This window comes from Perognathus longimembris, chromosome 23, assembly GCF_023159225.1.
Source record: "Perognathus longimembris pacificus isolate PPM17 chromosome 23, ASM2315922v1, whole genome shotgun sequence".
Classification (NCBI taxonomy): Eukaryota; Metazoa; Chordata; class Mammalia; order Rodentia; family Heteromyidae; genus Perognathus; species Perognathus longimembris.
In genome coordinates, this window is record NC_063183.1 from 24,196,191 (window position 1) to 24,213,497 (window position 17,307).

Below are 17,307 nucleotides of genomic sequence, written 5' to 3' on the forward strand. Positions count from 1 at the left end.
CCCATTCTTATCAGCCAACAAAATCTCCTACCTTTCTAAGGATATCCAGGTACAGATTTTATCTTCTCTCTGAATTCTACTTCTTCTTGCGAGTATCACCTTTGACCATTATTTAAACCACTTAGATGTGTTTACTCGCCTACATTAGCTATGGAAGGAGGAATTTCATTGTGATCTTTCCACACATGCATCTCTCTGTCATACTTTCCCTTATTCCCTCTTCCTTTCCTAATACAATTTCAAGAAGTCTCATTTAATTGTTTTTATTTTCCTCCTCCTTCAATCCCCATGTTAAGTTAAAGTTAACCCAGTACATCAAAGCATTAATCAAAGCAATAGATAGAGAGATAGACAGACTGATTAAAAGCATGGGAGACCAAAGAGGAGACAATGATTCAAAACTTGAGCAAGTTGAAATCTAGATGGATAAATGATTTTTTTTAATACAGCAGAGTAAAATTGAATCCTAAAGCAACAAGGAAGGAAATCAATAATCAATACTAAATCCATATATACTGCACAGTCAACAAAAGATTCATAACTAGCCAGGTCCAGGTGCCTCTTGAAGGAAAGATGAGGGGAAAAAAAAAAAAAAAAAAGCAGGACCATGAGGAGGATTGTTTGCAAGTCTACTTCAGGGGCAATCCGGCTAGGAGTACATCTCAGTAAAGGAGAGTATGCATGTTCCACTCGCTAAAGTCATTCAGTCAAGCAAGCCTTTTTCCTACTCAAGTAAAATACTACAACGGCATCTTCTGGCGGGGGTGGGGGTGGGGGCGGAGAGAACAAAAGGTGAAGCAGAAGTTTTCTAATGGATTGAGATATTGGATGCTGACGCTTTCAGTCATCAACTTGACTCCCAGAATCCTGCAGCCAGGGTTTTCCATTTCACTTGAGATTAAAAGATCTTCTCCATGGAGGCTAATCAATCTTGGAAAAAGTACTAACATGGGAGATTTCCCATGTCAGTGCTTAGTATTAGGGACTGAACTCCAGCTTTCACACGTCCTAGGCAAACATCCTTCCTACCACTGAGCTCTACTGGGACATTTACAATAACAAAAGGCCCTATGTATTCACTCTTTTCCTATCAACATTTGGTTGCCCTTTTCTTTCACTTTCCCTCCCCCCTCCTTCCTTCCTTCTTTCTTTCTTTCTGTGTCCCTTGTTCCTGGGGCTTGAACTCAGGACCTGGGCACTTGTCCCTGAGTTTTTCTTTTTCTTTTTGGTGAGGGGGGGAGGTATGGAGGAGCTCTATTTCTGGCTTTTTGGTGGTTAACTAGCCATAAAGAGTCTCACAGACTTTCCTGCCTGGGCTGCCTTTGAACCTGGATCCTCAGATCTCAGCCTCCTCTGTATTTAGAATTACAAGCACAAGCCATCAGCACGACTCTCCCTTTTTTAAAAAATATGAGCAGATATTCAGGATTATCAGACATTTGAAGCCTTTATTATGGGAGATGAGAAAAAGTAGAAACAGATGATTCAAGGAAGAAGAAAATTACCCTTCAAGAGACTATTAAAATCATGAAACAAAAGAAGGCAGGATAATATTTTTTAAAAGGGAAAAGAGCATTCAAAATATAATATGGAAACTTTAGAAACACGACCACATGAATGGGTTTAAGTATTGGAAAAGGAAGATGAGGAAGTTCCCTAAAAAAGTAGTGCAAAAAAAGACTGAAGAGCAATTCAAGAGATTCAAAATGGAAATAACAAAGATTCCAATAAAGAGATCAGAAGGAAAAACTAGGAAAGACTGAGGGAGAGACAAAGGGAGGGAGAGAAAGAATGAAGAGAGGGACAGAGGAGAGAAGGAGGGAGGGAGGGAAAGAGATAGATGAGTAAAAACAAAATCTAAGAAAGACTTCCAGAACTGAAATGCATGTTACCAAATTGAAGAGGCTCATCAGATACAATGTGTGATACACACCAAGACCAAGTTTTCAGAAAGAACACAAAAGAGAACAGACACAAAGGACTAGAAGTCAGAAATGGGACCAGGAGCATCTCTACAATCTGGCAATGAATTCAAAAATGTGAATTCTTGGGCTCTGTCTTAGACCTGACTCAATGAATGCAGCTCCATTTTAGAAACCTCATGGACAGACTAGAAGTCTGTATTGTTTTGTTTGAACAAGCTCTTCTTGCATTACGTATGGTGCGCCATATAGCTGGGAAACATTGCCCCCAAAGTATTAGCCCTGTGACCACTACTCAGGACAATCAAGTTGAATGTATTAGACTGTCAGGGCATATTTACTATCAACAGATAAAGCCCACTGGAGAAAGCATATCACAAGATCCTGCAGTGTTAAAGGGAGTAAGGATGTATTTACATTAGTCATTTTCAAATAATTGCTAAAAGACATCATTGCTAGTGAAAAGACAATAGAAAAAAGGACATTATTTCAGCTCTCACTACATATCACAGCCTTTTCTTATAAGTCATTGACATTTTAGGTACATATAGTTCATGACAGTCAATTTTGTTATTTATTTCAACATTCACAAAAAAATCAGAGAACGACATACTTAATATTCTCAAATTCTTGAGTCTTATATCAAGTTTCCTTTAATGAGGAGTTTTTCAAGTGTAAAGACTGTATTTTCTTTTTCTTATTAAAAACCATACCTTCCCCGAGTACCAATAATTCCTCCATGATGGTTTATTAATTAAGTGAGAAATTATATTTTCAGTGAAAGTTACTTTGTCTTGAGGTTCAGGCCCCTGGATGATTTTATAAAATGAATTGATTGACTTGGATTAGATGATTTAAATTGTGCTTAATTATCCACACTTTTATGTTAGAGGAATTAGGGAACAATTGTTCTCCTATACTACAGAAACATTTCATTTCAGAACCATCTGTTGAATTTCTAATTTCACTGCACCAGCATTTTTCTGCAATCACACATTAAATTTTGGTGATTGGCACATTCTTCTCTGAGTCCAAAATAATCTTACTATAATTTTTTTCCTATTTCATTTGCATTATAAACTTGCGGGAATTTTTTAAATGGTTTCTAATCTTTAAACATATCACCTAAAGCCTCCAAACTATATTCAGTGGCATGACAAAGAGTGTCATTAGGCCCTTTGCCAGTACGAACTCCTGTGATCCTAGCTACTCAGGAGGCTGAGATGGGAGGATCACTGAAGCCAGCCAGGGCAGGAAAGTCTGTGAGACTCTGATCTCCAGTTAATCACCAAAAAGTCAGAAGTAGAGCCATGGCTCAAGTGGAAAAGTGCTAGGCTTGAGCAAAAAAGTTCAGGAATAATGCCCAGAGCCTGAGTTCAAGCCCCAGGACACACACACACACACACACACACACACACACACACACACACACACACACACAATGCCATTGGATGTTTTAAATGTCTTTCTCCCTGTAATTGGAAATGAAACTCAATAGTAGCAGGGAAAACTAGCGCATATTTTTCCATCTCATTGAGTACCCTCTTCCATTTTATTTCCATTTGTCTGGTGTGTTGCATCTTCATATTTCTTGACATTTTATGTAATATCTTTGATGGCATTACAACTGGCAAAGATATTAATTCTTTGCTTTCTAAAAATTGTGAGGTTGCGTCAAATCTTTAGATAGGACAAACTAGAATTGAAGAAAGTGAAAATGAAAGTGTTACTAATTATCTAAGATGAACTTTCGTTTCCTTCAACCATCAACTTAGTTTCATTCCCCTTTTAAGCAAATAATACATTTTTCTTACACACATAGCTTCATGACATTCATTTGTTGAATCAAAACTGCTCTGATCTGTTCTCCCAATGAACTCTGTAAGAACAGAAGCACTAATCTATAAGAAAGAAAGAAAGAAAGAAAGAAAGAAAGAAAGAAAGAAAGAAAGAAAGAAAGGAAGGAAGGAAGGAAGGAAGGAAGGAAGGAAGGAGAAAGAAAGGAAGGAAGGAAGGAAGGAAAGAAGGAAGGAAGGAAGGAAGGAAGGAAGGAAGGAAGGAAGGAAGGAAGGAAGGAAGGAAGGAAGGAAGGGAGGGAGAAAAAAGAAGGCTCTAAAACATGGCTTTCCCTAAAGCATTCTTGTATTGACTTGTGAAACTGTCAGTCACACTTCAGTGCAGCTCACAATGCTAATGAGAAATCAAATTCATAAGCTTATTCCCCAAGGATCTGTTAACTTCTCTCTGAGAAGCAGGGGGTCTCTTCACCACAGATCCATCTTCTGCTCCTGACCATCTCAAAAGTATTGGTTCCAGAAGGGCAGAGCACAAGAATGTGCTATTGATAGTATCATCTGTGTTGGTTTTCTGGGCTCCAATTGTAGAATTGCACTGATTTCTAGATAAGTACACAAAGAGAAAGCTAAGAACTACTTGAATCATTAAGATGGTTAGCATGAACTAATAGGTAAGACATTAGGCCTTAGGGGTGGAAACCAGTTTTCCCTGTTACAGTGCAATGTTCTAACAACCTGTCCCTCTGCACTCAGTATGTCTACATAAGTTCATAATGTTGTTTCTTCTGTTAATTAAAATGGAAACAAGGACTAGGAATATGGCCTAATGGTAGAGTACTTGCCTTGTAAAATGGAACAAAAGCCAGGTGCCAGTGGCTCACACCTGTAATCCTAGCTACTCAGGAGGCTGAGATCTGAGGACCATGTTTCAAAGCATGTTAGGACTGAAAAGTCTGTAAAGACTCTTATATACATTGAAACTACAAAAAAAAAAGCTGTAAATGGAGCTGTAGTTCAAGTGAGAGAGCACTAGACTTGAACAAAAGAAGCTCAGGAACGGTGCCCAGGCTCTGAGTTCAAGTGGGGGACTGTCTCCAAAATAATAATAAGAGTAGAAACAAAGATTTAGATACAACAGAAAAATTTACATTTCAAGACAAAGGATGTAACAGACTAGTCATGAAAAAGGACTTAAAATAGCTAATATGTCATTTACCTATCAAAGATACAGAAGTCAAATATGACTCCATGTAATAACTAGAAAATTAGCAAATTTTTAGAAATGTAAGGTAGGAGGTAGAAGTATAGCTTTGTAACAAGAGCATTTGCCCAGTCTATACAAGGCCCAGAGCTCCATCCTTGGGGTCTGATACCCAACACCAGGAAAATGGAAGTAAATAAATAAATAACAGAACGATCAGTGCTGCTGGTATGCAGCAATAGGCATGCTCAAAGACTGCCAGACAGAATGTGGATTGGGAATTAATAAGCTAATAATTATTAACATCCACCATAGAAATGACTTATCCATCTATCAAGATCCTCTGAAATGCTCATACTCCTGACCTAGTAATCACACTTAACAAAAAATTTCCACTTACAGAAAAGTTGTATTTGTATGGAAAAGTCCTATGTATAAAGAAAAACATGATATAATTTTCAAAAGACATTCCTTGAAGAGGAACTGATAACATATTACATATAGTGAGTTATAGAATTGTTAAATAATATTTATTTACTTATTTATTTACTTGCTGGTTATGGGACTTGAACTAACAGCCTGGGCACTGTCCCTGAGCTCTTTTGCTTAAGACTAAAGCTCTACTATTTTGAGCCACAAAGCCACTTCCGGGTTTCTGGTGGTTAACTGGAGATAAGAGTCTCATGGACTTTCCTACCTAGGCAGACTTCAAAGCACTAGAGTCAGGTCTCAACTCCTGAGTAGTTAGGATTACAGGCAAAAGCCACCAGTGCCCAGCTCAAATGAATAATATTTTTAAATGAAGCTTATGTTTTTCTTAAAATTGGAAAAGAGAAATCAATATTATATGCAATAAAACAAGAGAGAGAGAATGAGACAGAAAGAGAAAGTACTCAGCTTTGGTGGCTCATTATCTACAATTCTAGCTACTCAGAAGGCTGAGGTCTTAGGATCACAGTTCAAAGCCAGCCTTAGTAGAAAAGTCTGAGACTCTATATTCAATTAAGCAGCAAAAATGTCAGTTTGGAGCATGACTCAAGTGTAGAATGGGTTATGAGAAAAAAAAAATGCTGAGGAAGAGTAAAAGGCCCTGAATTCAAACACGGGTACTGGCAGAGGAAAGAAAGGAAGGAAGGAAGGAAGGAAGGAAGGAAGGAAGGAAGTTATTTTACACCCATGCATTATACTTTCCTAATTCTTTTTCAAATTGTCTCTTCCTTCCTTGACCAATGGGAGCATCTTCAAGGGGATTCTAGCATTTCTTTTGACATGACCCAGAAGTCTTTGATACTTGTGACATAACATGATGTTCCAGGATCTTTCTGTAATATTCTGCTCCAGTTCTAGAATGAGTTATTTCTCTAAGAAATCCTAAAAATAAAGATAAATCTACTTTTAATGATTGCATCTTATATGTACGCCATTATTTATTTCTAGCCAGTCAGAGGCTTTATATACTTCTATTTTCTTTTGCATATTACTTATTTTGTAGAATACCATGTACAGGTGGCTGATTATGCTCTTGTGTTTCCTCTATTATTTAATATTTAAAGAGAGGTTAATCAATTGGCCCTCTTATAGTCAGACCTTTACAACTGGTATATCCTTCACCTATCACAGATGACTGCCTCTAGATAGCGCTTTCAAAAATGTGAATTAAAAGGTCAATCGGGGGCTGAGGATATAGCCTAGTGGCAAGAGTGCCTGCCTCGGATACACGAGGCCCTAGGTTCGATTCCCCAGCACCACATATACAGAAAACGGCCAGAAGCGGCGCTGTGGCTCAAGTGACAGAGTGCTAGCCTTGAGCGGGAAGAAGCCAGGGACAGTGCTCAGGCCCTGAGTCCAAGGCCCAGGACTGGCCAAAAAAAAAATGTGAATTAAAAGGTCAATCGGGTGGGGTGCCAGTGGCTCACACCTATAATCCTAGCTACTCAGGAGGCTGAGATCTGAGGATTGCAGTTCAAAGCCAGGCTGGACAGGAAAGTCTGTGAGACTCTGATCTGGAATTTTTAAAAAAGGAAGTGGAGCTATGGCTCAAGTGGTAGAGAGCTAGCCTTAAGAGAATAAGCTAAGGGTCATTGCCCAGGCCTGGAGTTCAAACCCCAGGACCTCGCACCCCACCCCCACCAATTTCAATAAGCATGTTATAAAGCCTCTGTTGGTGATAGGAAAAGTATTTATATTTAGTCCTTAACACTTCTTAGCCCCTAACAATATTCTGCTCTCCCTATAATCCATAGACTTTCATCACCAGCCAAGAGGCTAAAGTAAGGGTTGGTGGGAATATGCTAACTGGGAATTTTTTTGTAGGTAAAATGTACTGAAGCCAGCTCACTTATGCAGATGGAGTTAGATGCTGGTGACTCACGCTTGTAATCCAAACTATTCAAGAGGCTAAGATCTGGAGATCACAATTGGAGGCCAGTCTGAGAAGGAAACTCCATGAGATGTTTATCACCAATTAACCACCAAAAATCTAGAAGTGGACGTGTGGCTCAAGTGATAGAGAGCCAGCTTTGAGCAAAAAGCTAAGCAACAGCACTCAGGCCCTAAATTCAAGCCCCAGCACCGGCAAACACACGCGCGCACACACACACGCACGCACACACGCAGAATCCCAAAGGTTATAAAAGAAAAATCACTCTCTCACAACTATCCAAATTTAACTATTTGGCTCATGGAACTAATTGGCCTGGTAATACATTTTCCCAAGGTCTTCAAGCAATTCATGTTCTCCTTAAATTTTGTGAGGTACTGCTCTAGATTGTAAGTACCATACGGGCAGGGCTCATGTGTGGTACACAGTACCTACATGATAGTATTTGTTGCATGAATAAATGGCTGGTGATATATGTGATAGCACAAACCCTACACACAGGATTGCCAAAGAACAGAAATATGCATTTGCAGCTTAAGTGTGATATAAATCTGTTAGAGAAACAGTTTGGACTGACACTTTATAATACCAGTTTATATAGTGAAGTGAGTGTATTTATTTTTCTTGTAGCTGAGTGACAATTCCATGAGGAAATCCAGTTTTAGATTAAAAACATAATAGCCCCTCAACTGAAATGGCCTTCATTGTGAATTTATTAGCATGACAGTTAATTATGGAGCTTCTTACTTCTAAAGATTGACAAAATTTATTGCAATTCCATTTTCTGTATGAGATAAGACTTTGATCAACAGCTAAAAGAAACCAATGTCAGACTAAGTGACAGGATTAGTAGATATTGTATAGTTAGCATTAACTTCTAACAAGGAAAAGCCATCTAGTTTCTACTTATAGTCCTCTGGCTGAAAATGCTTTAATTTAGTCTCTCAATCATTCTTTTTTTTTTTTTTTTTTTTTTTTTTTTTGCCAGTCCTGGGCCTTGGACTCAGGGCCTGAGCACTGTTCCTGGCTTCTTCCCGCTCAAGGCTAGCACTCTGACACTTGAGCCACAGCGCCGCTTCTGGCCGTTTTCTGTATATGTGGTGCTGGGGAATCGAACCTAGGGCCTCATGTATCCGAGGCAGGCACTCTTGCCGCTAGGCTATATCCCCAGCCCCTCAATCATTCTTCAAATCATCAAACATTTATCAAATTTGTCACTATTTGACAAGTGGCGGGCTAAGGCTTCCTGATGGATTGCCAGGTATAATATTCTTGAGGAGTTTTATATCAATACAATGATGATAGCTTTTTAACTACACAGACACACAAAAGACTTCTTATGACTTGTGAATTCATGAATGTTAAAAATCTTCAAATTCTATTAAAATTAAACCACATTTGTTAGATATTTTACCAAACTGGTTTAAAAGAATAAAACTATATTTTCCAGATAAAATCCAGGCTATATCACTAACTCTGACAGAATGAGAAATGGATTTATTTAGGGAAAAATGTTCCCTAAATAAAAATAGGGATACCTGTAATCTTCCATTTGCTTCTACAGATCTATTTTCACCCTATTTATCCTCCTTATTGAAAGTTGGACCCTATGGACAGTATCACTCTGGTTCTCTGATTTCTGATTGGGTTTGGCCAGTGGGAAGTACCAATAGAAGTTTAGAGGCCAAAAGGAAAAGAGGACCAATGTTCATTCCCTCAGCCTTTGCTAGACCACATTTGGCAGTAGATGTATTGCTCTATTTATAGTCACAGCCTTGACAGTCATTCCCTTCCAAGCTACAGCTCATCCTGGGTTCCACTAAAAAGCTTCCTTCTCCTGTACCTTTAGGTTGAAGGTTTCCCATTGTTGCCAGTCCTTAAGTGAGTTACCATTTCCTGCTGGTTCCCTTTGCCTTTCCCATGCTTTTGGAAATCATCTCTTAGTAAGCTATCTTTGTCTTCCTTGAGGGTGCCATCTTTAGTAATACACGAAGAGGCCATCAATCAGCCAGTATCTAAGGACTGCCTGCCGAGCTGGCACTGTTAAGACATATGGTACACAACCCTGCTCCTGTGACACTTACAGTCCAGCAAAGGAGATAAAACCCACACACGTGAAGCAATTCGGAAATATCCATTGGTATCTAATGAGACACATCTAGTTTTTTGCCACTCCATATCCATTCACCCTTTTCTGATAGCCATAACTTGATTTTCCTATGTGACACACAAATGAAGCCCAATCTATTGGATTGTTCTGGCCACGTGTCCTCATTAGAACCAGGGAAAGGCAAGGAGACTATGGTGGGTACCTGTGGGGAAGAGGCATCCACTCTTCCACTGAGATTGCTACCACTAAGGAAAATGTGAACTGGAGCTGCCAGGAGCCACCATATGGAGCCTGAGAAGGAAGCCAGCTCAGCAGACACAGCCAAGAGATGCAGAGGAAAAAATTCTAATGACATTGCTTAAGCCCTTGGATCAAGCTATGCTTTAAGCTAAATATATCACTAGTTTTTTAATCATGTGAGCCAATAGCCAATATATTCTCACATTTATTCTCTCTCCCTCCCTCTTTCTCTCCCTCCCTTGCTTCCCTCTCTGGTATTTGAGCTCAGGCCCTCATTCATGCAAGTGCTTCACCAGTGAGCTACTCCTCCAGCCCTTTTTGCTTTGGGTAAAGCACTTTTGCCATGACCTCTTTCTTGTTTTTTCCCCCCTTTTTCATTATTTTATCTTTTTGGTTTTTGCATAAAGCTACTCTGTGTTTTCTTGTATTTTCTTGTATACCTGTGACTAAAATAGCTCTAACAATGAATAAATCAATACCAGAAGTGAGGATTAGTAAAAATGAAAATTTTTAAACATGTTGAATCATTTGATTCAGATGAGGTGACATCTATACTGGGAATCCAATAGCAAGTCAGCAGATTAAACCAGTGCCTATTGTATACTGAGATTTAGAACATGTGCCTGTCAAGAATAAAGTGCAAACAGGCTTGTTATTCAAAGGTTATGTTCTAGAACACATCAATTATTACATGTTAGTCTTTAGTAAGTTCCTACGAGAAAGTGTTAAATTTAGGATTGAGCTTAGTTTATCTAAGGCAAAAAAAGATATTACTTTGTTGTGAGTGATTATTTGTGTTCACAGGCTGCAATAAAAATGACAGAAAGTTAAAAGGTGGGAAAATGGTCTAGTGGTAGAGTGCTTGCCTCGTGTACATGAAGCCCTGGGTTTGATTCCTCAGCACTACATACATAGAAAAGGCCAGAAGTGGCACTTTGGCTCAAGTGGTAGAGTGCTAGCCTTGAGCAAAAAGAAGCCAGGGACAGTGCTCATGCCCTGAGTTCAAGCCCCAGGACTGCCCCCCCCAAAAAAAAAGTTTTTTAAAAAAAAGTCTGGTGACATAAATGGTTGGAAAAGCCCTAAACGTATGTTGTCGTTGTCAAATTTTCTTAAGCAGAAACCAAAATAAAGGCCAGCATCTAATCTCAAGACTGTAGCTTTAAGGAATCTCTGGTTTTAGAATTTTTCCCCCTTGCAAATAGAGTAGAATCTTAATCTTAGGGTTTTTGTTTAACTGTGTTGTAAGATAGGCACTAAGAACAGAGAACAAAGGCTAGGTCACTTAGTTTAGTTCTACCACAAGTGCTTTATCAAGTAATATGGATGTTTGAGAGGATTTGTATGATAAATGTGCATCTCTCACTTTTGTAAAGTCCAGTGTCTATAGCTCCTTATTAGCAAATGATCTTAACCATGACATTCAGCTACCCTAACTCCTTCCATGTTATGGCTCTGCTCTCCTACAATCTCTAAGATCTTTTAAAGCTAGTAGAGAAGGGAGGAAAAGATGGGCAAAGCCTTGATTCTTAAACAAATTGGCTACAAGTGGTACCCATCATACCTACTTTCATTCCAGTGGAGACTGTCACGTGACTTTACCAAACTTGTTTCTTGAAGCTGGGAAATACAGTCCCTATATAGACAGCTACTTCCTAGCAACAAGTCTACACAACAGAAGCAGATAGCACAGATATTTTATTTTGGTACATGTTAATTAAATTTGTCATAGTAAGCAATTTTTTTTCAATCTCCACTGTATTGGGAAACAGAATACTGAAATGTACAGAATACTGAAGTGTGATCCCATTGTCAATTACAGATGTGGCCATAGAAGAAAAATAGACAAGAGAGCCTCCAGGAATAGAACATCTGGCAGCCAGACTGGTTGATCAAAGCACTTTCTCCCTTCTTATGTAAGGAAACCCTTGCTATTACTGTCTAGCAAGATATGATATATGTTATGAGTTGGAGACCACTGAGCGTTTGCCATTATTCATTTTTTGCCAAGTAGGAGTTTTCACTGCAGCTGTCATTTATTTTCCTCTCATTATATATTAAGTAGTTTGTAGCTAATTTTTTAAAAAATAATCATGTACCCTTAGGTTACCAGACCATGAAGAATAATATAAAGGAGAAGCATGTATATCAATCATTGTGCCTGCTCTCCTGGGCCTGAAGTTATCTATAGTCACCTAGATGTGAGTGCATTTATGGTGGCCGAAAATGATGTCATTGGGGTGGAAATGCATAGAGGAGACATCAAGAGAACAGGACGAAGTGATATGTCTGTTGTTTCCTTCATGTAAGACACAACTGCCACACCCCAATTTGCTGCACCATACTATTATTTTGAGTCTAATCATCTTGCACCAGTCATTTATGCTGAGCGGCTCCATCAGCCTGGGATGGGCTTGACAACCACTCCATGCTAATCAAACTTCTCTTCCTTTTGGCAATAGTGACTGACTTGGAAATAGACACTTCACCTTTGCTGGCATTGAGAATGGTGTGAACTTAGAGCTGACTGCCAGTCCTTAGGCTTGAACTCAGGGCCTCGGTGCTGTCCTTGAGTTTAATATATATATATATGAAGCTGTCTAGGCATGAAGAAACACATTAAAATGATCAATTATTCTAGTAGGTTAAACTGGAACAAAAAAGAAAGGAAGTCAGACCATATAGAGATTGTGGAACTACTTTTGGAGGGCAATGCTCAAAGGCTTAGACAGTGACAGTGAGATAGAAACAGACGGCTTGACATGAGTCACTCTGAAGGATAAATTAAAGGCCAAAACAACTGGCTGAATAAAATCAACAATGACATCCAAGTATGAAACACGGATGGCAGGCAGAGAGCAGTGGGATCAATGAAGAAAGAGGGAGATGATCTGGGAAGAGAGTGAGATTGGCTTTGAATCTATAGCAATCAGGGAAGATGATCTGCAAGACATCCAAGTAGAAATGTTGATCCAGTTAAAGATGACATTACAGTGACATTTAAGAAACATTTGAAGCAAATTGTTAAAGATGAATATACCTGAGCATAAGAAAAAAGCAAAAACTAATGTTTGCTGTTAAGAGAACAGGAAGCAATAAGTGGCATTGGAATGAAATGGCTGTAATGTCTGGTAGAGACACAAGGAAGAGAGATCGGACACTTTAGAGCTTAAAATACTTAGAGAAAAGTTTTCCTATGATGTTACTCAAATGCTAAGCCCTTACATACCATGATCCATTGGGCCCTGGATCTGTCAGGCCACCTCCAACGGCTCTTACTCATTTTACAGCATTCACTGTCTGCTAAAACTCACCAGACTCTAGCTGGCTTTTATATTTCCTCTTCCCTCTGCCTGGAGAGTGGCCAGCTCCAATACTGCTGGGTTTTCTACCTGACTTTATCCAGACCTCTATTAAAACACAGCTTCCTCAAACAGCCCTTCTAGGTCAACTTATCTAAAATATAAATAGAACACTACCCTCACCCACATCCTCTGCTTTTGGAAATACACTACTTGTTTCTAACTGTGTTGTCTTATTTCCCAACATGAGCAACTTTAATGAAATTCTACAGGACAGGGACTTTGGTTTTATTCACTGATAGGATCCCTGGTATACAGAACTGAGGCTGGCAAATACAAAGCCCTCCATCAAATGATGAACTTAAGGAGGAGATGTAGTAGTAACTGAGATGAAAAGAGGGGTGTGGGGTGTGGGGGGGAAACCACAAGAGGACTGCGTTAAAGTCATTTAAGATTCCTAGGACACTCCTGTCTTTTCAGGGAACCGAACAAACAGAACTTTTGCTTAAAGGTCCACTTCAGGGGAAAGGGAATTTAGGAGGGGAGTTACTCTTGCCAAAACCAGAACCTGAGATCTTTTTCCCTGGATGATTCTGGTAGCAATGCGGTATTCGACCGGGTTAGAGGTAAGGTTTCCAAAGTATTTCTTCTCCTCTCGGGTGTCAGCAGCCAGGTGAATTTCCCAATGAGGATGACAAATCAGAGAGTCCCCGCCAGGCGGAGAAGGGCAGCGGGGTCAATCTCTGGTAATCCTTCTCTACTTGCAGCTTTCTGCTGCGGCCTGCACAAACCAGGAAGCTCCATCTCGGGGGTGGGGTGGGGGTGGGGAAGGAGGGATGGTGTTTTGGGTTTCCCTCGCGGGGAAGAGGGGGAGCGGGCGGCCACTCTTGACCTCTCTCTCCTCTCCCCCCCCTCCATCCTCTCCCCGCCCCGCCCCTCCCCTCAAACTGCGAGCTCAGCTGCCGATTTCCGCTGAGCTCGGCTTGCAGGGCGCCCCGGAATCCAATTACTTTCCCCTGGGGAGCGCAATCCACCATAAGAGAAGAGCTGGGGGTCCGGGAGCCGCAGCGGCAGAGCCCCGCCCCCAAACGGCATGGCCCCGCCCTCATATAGACACGGCCACGCCCCCTAATTTGGTCCGGTCACGCCCACGGCCCGCTCGGCCCCGCCCCTGGTGCTCCACTTCCCGCCGCCCCGCCGCTTCTCCGGCTCCGCAGCTGGGGCGGGGCGAGCGGAGTCGCTGAGGGGCGCGCGGAGCAGTCTCCGGGACTACTTATCCTTCCGCGCACTGCCTAGCCGGGCCCGGCGAGCGGACGTCAGTCAGGTTGAGTGGCAGGAGATTAGCCCGGGGCTTCCCCGGGCCACCCCACCCCTCCACCCCCGAGCCACCTCACTTCTACTACTCCCGCCGCGCCTCTCGGCCAATCGGCTGTCGAGTGGAGCTGGAGGGCTGCGCACCCACACATTCCACGCACGAGCCCCCTCCCCTCCCTCCTCCCACGCGCTCCCCTTCCGGCCTTGACCCTGGGCCCAAGCGGCCTGCCAGCCCCGGCCTTGATGGGGCGGCTACGCGGGGGGGGGGGGGGGGGGGGGAAGGTGGCCCGGGGAAGGTGGCCCCGTGCTGCGTGCTGTGTCCGGGAAAGCCTGGGCCGGCGCGTGTAAGCATCGGTGTGTATTTGAGGAGGAAAAGAGAGGACTTCCTTCCTGGCTCTTTAGAGGTTGAGTGGAGAACTAACTCTTCCTTCTCCCCCTCGTGTGTGGTTGAGCAAGTAGGATCTCATAGGCGATGGATTTCTCACTGGCTTTAAGCTCGGAGCAACTTACCATGACATTTTCTTTTTGCATCTAGGGGTGTGTGTGGGGGGGGTGCAGTACTTTCTTCTGCACACTTTGTCAGTTTTAGGAAGCTCTAACTGGCATACATGCTTGAAGGAGAAAACTGCTCTATTGCTCCCTCCACCTCTCTTCTGAATGGCATTCTCCTGAGACTCTGGCTGACCCTTAGGCCCTTGGTGTTCCTGAATGTGATTGACATGCGTGATTAGCAGGCTAGTGAGAGAGAGCCAGGGAAATTGCTATCAAAACAATTATATACAGGGACATCAGAACAAAGGCTTGGGAGCCCTGGGGACTTAGGAGCCATCCTAGCTCTGCCACGGATGCCCTCTGGGATGGTGGCCAAGTCAGATCATCTCTTTGTGTCTTGTTTCTTTCTGGCAGATGAAATAAAACTATTCTTACCACTCCAAATCTCAAAGTTTGTTATAAAAATAAACTTTGATAACTGAGTGAAAGCATTGGAGGCTAAGTTATTGGGGGGGGGGGGAACATGGGGACAGGTAGTCAGTTGAAAGACATTCTGAATGGAAGATTGTATAAAAAGAAAGAGCCTCAATTCACCTCACCTCAATTCAACTTAGTTGATGTGTTGAAACTAGCTGTATAGGTAGAGTTCTGTATTGGGTACTGTTTGGTGTTTGTAAAAAATTACAGTCTAGATCGCCCAGACAACTGCATTCAAGTCTACCCTTTCACTCTGTCTATAGCTTGTCTCATTGTGAGCTGCAGGAGAAGGCTAGATATGAAACAGAATGGTGGAGTGGGTCAGACCCCCCACTTAAGCCTACACTGTGAGTTGGGGTTCTGATGTGTGTGCATGTGGAACTGATGAGCCAAGGTCCTAGAAGCCTGTTTATTGGAGCCTCCCTGGGCAGAGTAATTCCCTAGGGAAGAAGGGACTAAATACACAGAGCTTGAGCCAGGAACAAAGCCTATGGGAGGGAGATATGTTTGGTTTGGTTTGGTTTGGTTTTTTGTTGTTTTTTTTTTGGTCAGTCATGGGGCTTGAACTCGGCTTGGGTGCTGTCCCTGAGCTCTTTTGCTCAAGGCTAGTGCTCTACCATATGAGCCACAGTGCCACTTGTGGTTTTCTGATGGTTAATTGGAGCTAAGAGTCTCATGGTCTTTGCTGCCTAGGCTGGCTTCGAACCACAATCTTCAGATTTCAGCCTCCTGACCAGCTAGAATTATAGGCATGAGCCACCGGCACACAGCTGGGAGAAATGCTTTTGTATCCACTCAATGGTGTATCTCTTAGTTCTTATCAGAGTCTAGTAAAAGTGGGGAAGGGGAGGAAGATGGACACCAGGAAGAAACTTCAAAGGTTTAAACCCTCCCATTTACAACACATGCTTTCCCCTTCCCAATTTAGTAGAGAAGATCAAAATGTAGTCTGAGGGACAGACAGTTTCAAAATCCTGACTGAGAGGTAGCTTTTGAAAAATAACAACTGGTTTCCTTATTTCATAAAGTAAGTTTTATGGGAGATAGTTCTAGTCATGGATAGGGAATAAGTCAAGGATGCTGACCAGGACCTAATTGGACTTCATCTTTCTTTTCTTTCTTTCTTTCTTTCTTTCTTTCTTTCTTTCTTTCTTTCTTTCTTTCTTTCTTTCTTTCTTTCTTTCTTTCTTTCTTTCTTCTTTCCTTCCTTCCTTCCTTCCTTCCTTCCTTCTCCCTCCCTCCCTCTCTCCCTCCCTCTCTCCCTCCCTCCCTCCTTTCTTTCTTTCCTTCTTTCTTTCTTTGCCAGACCTGGGGCTTGAACTCAGGGCCTAAGCACTGTCCCTGGCTTCTTTTTGCTCAAGGCTAGCACTCTACCACTGGAGCCACAGCTCCACTTCTGGCTTTTTCTATATATGTGGCGCTGAGGAATGGAACCCAGGGCTTCATGTATACGAAGTGAGCACTCTACCACTAGGCCATATTGCCAGCCCCTGGACTTCATCTTTCTGCCTTGCCATCTTCAGATGACTTTAATCCCTCCTGTCATCTTCCTACATGGCTGCACCATGGCCTCAACATGTGTTGGTGTCAACTGTAGACCGGAGCACCCAGCAAAGAGGAGGGATGCTATATCCCTCACCCCTTGTTTCATAAGAGAAGGGAAAATTCTTTCTAGAAGCCTCTAACTGCACTGAATTCCATTGGGCAGAACTGTATCACACATGATTCTAAACTGAACACTTATAGGATGAATGATACAAATTATAATGTACTCTTTGATGCTGAGGAAAGAAATCACTTTCTAGGAGCATGTGGGAGGGTATAATCCAAGCAAGGCCAAAATTTTCTAGAAAAAGACAGGGGAAACTAACTATGGCTTAGGCCCTCTAGACTCTCTCATCTTTCCTTTCTTCTACCTCAAACGGTTCTAATTCTATTGTCCCTCACTGCTTCCAGACTGTTCTAGCCTACTCCACACTCTTTTCTATGCCATCTGAATGGAGATATTACTCTACTTCATTTCAAGACCTGGTCCTTTGTTTGCTTAGCAGAGACCTTGTTCTCATCTTAGCACCA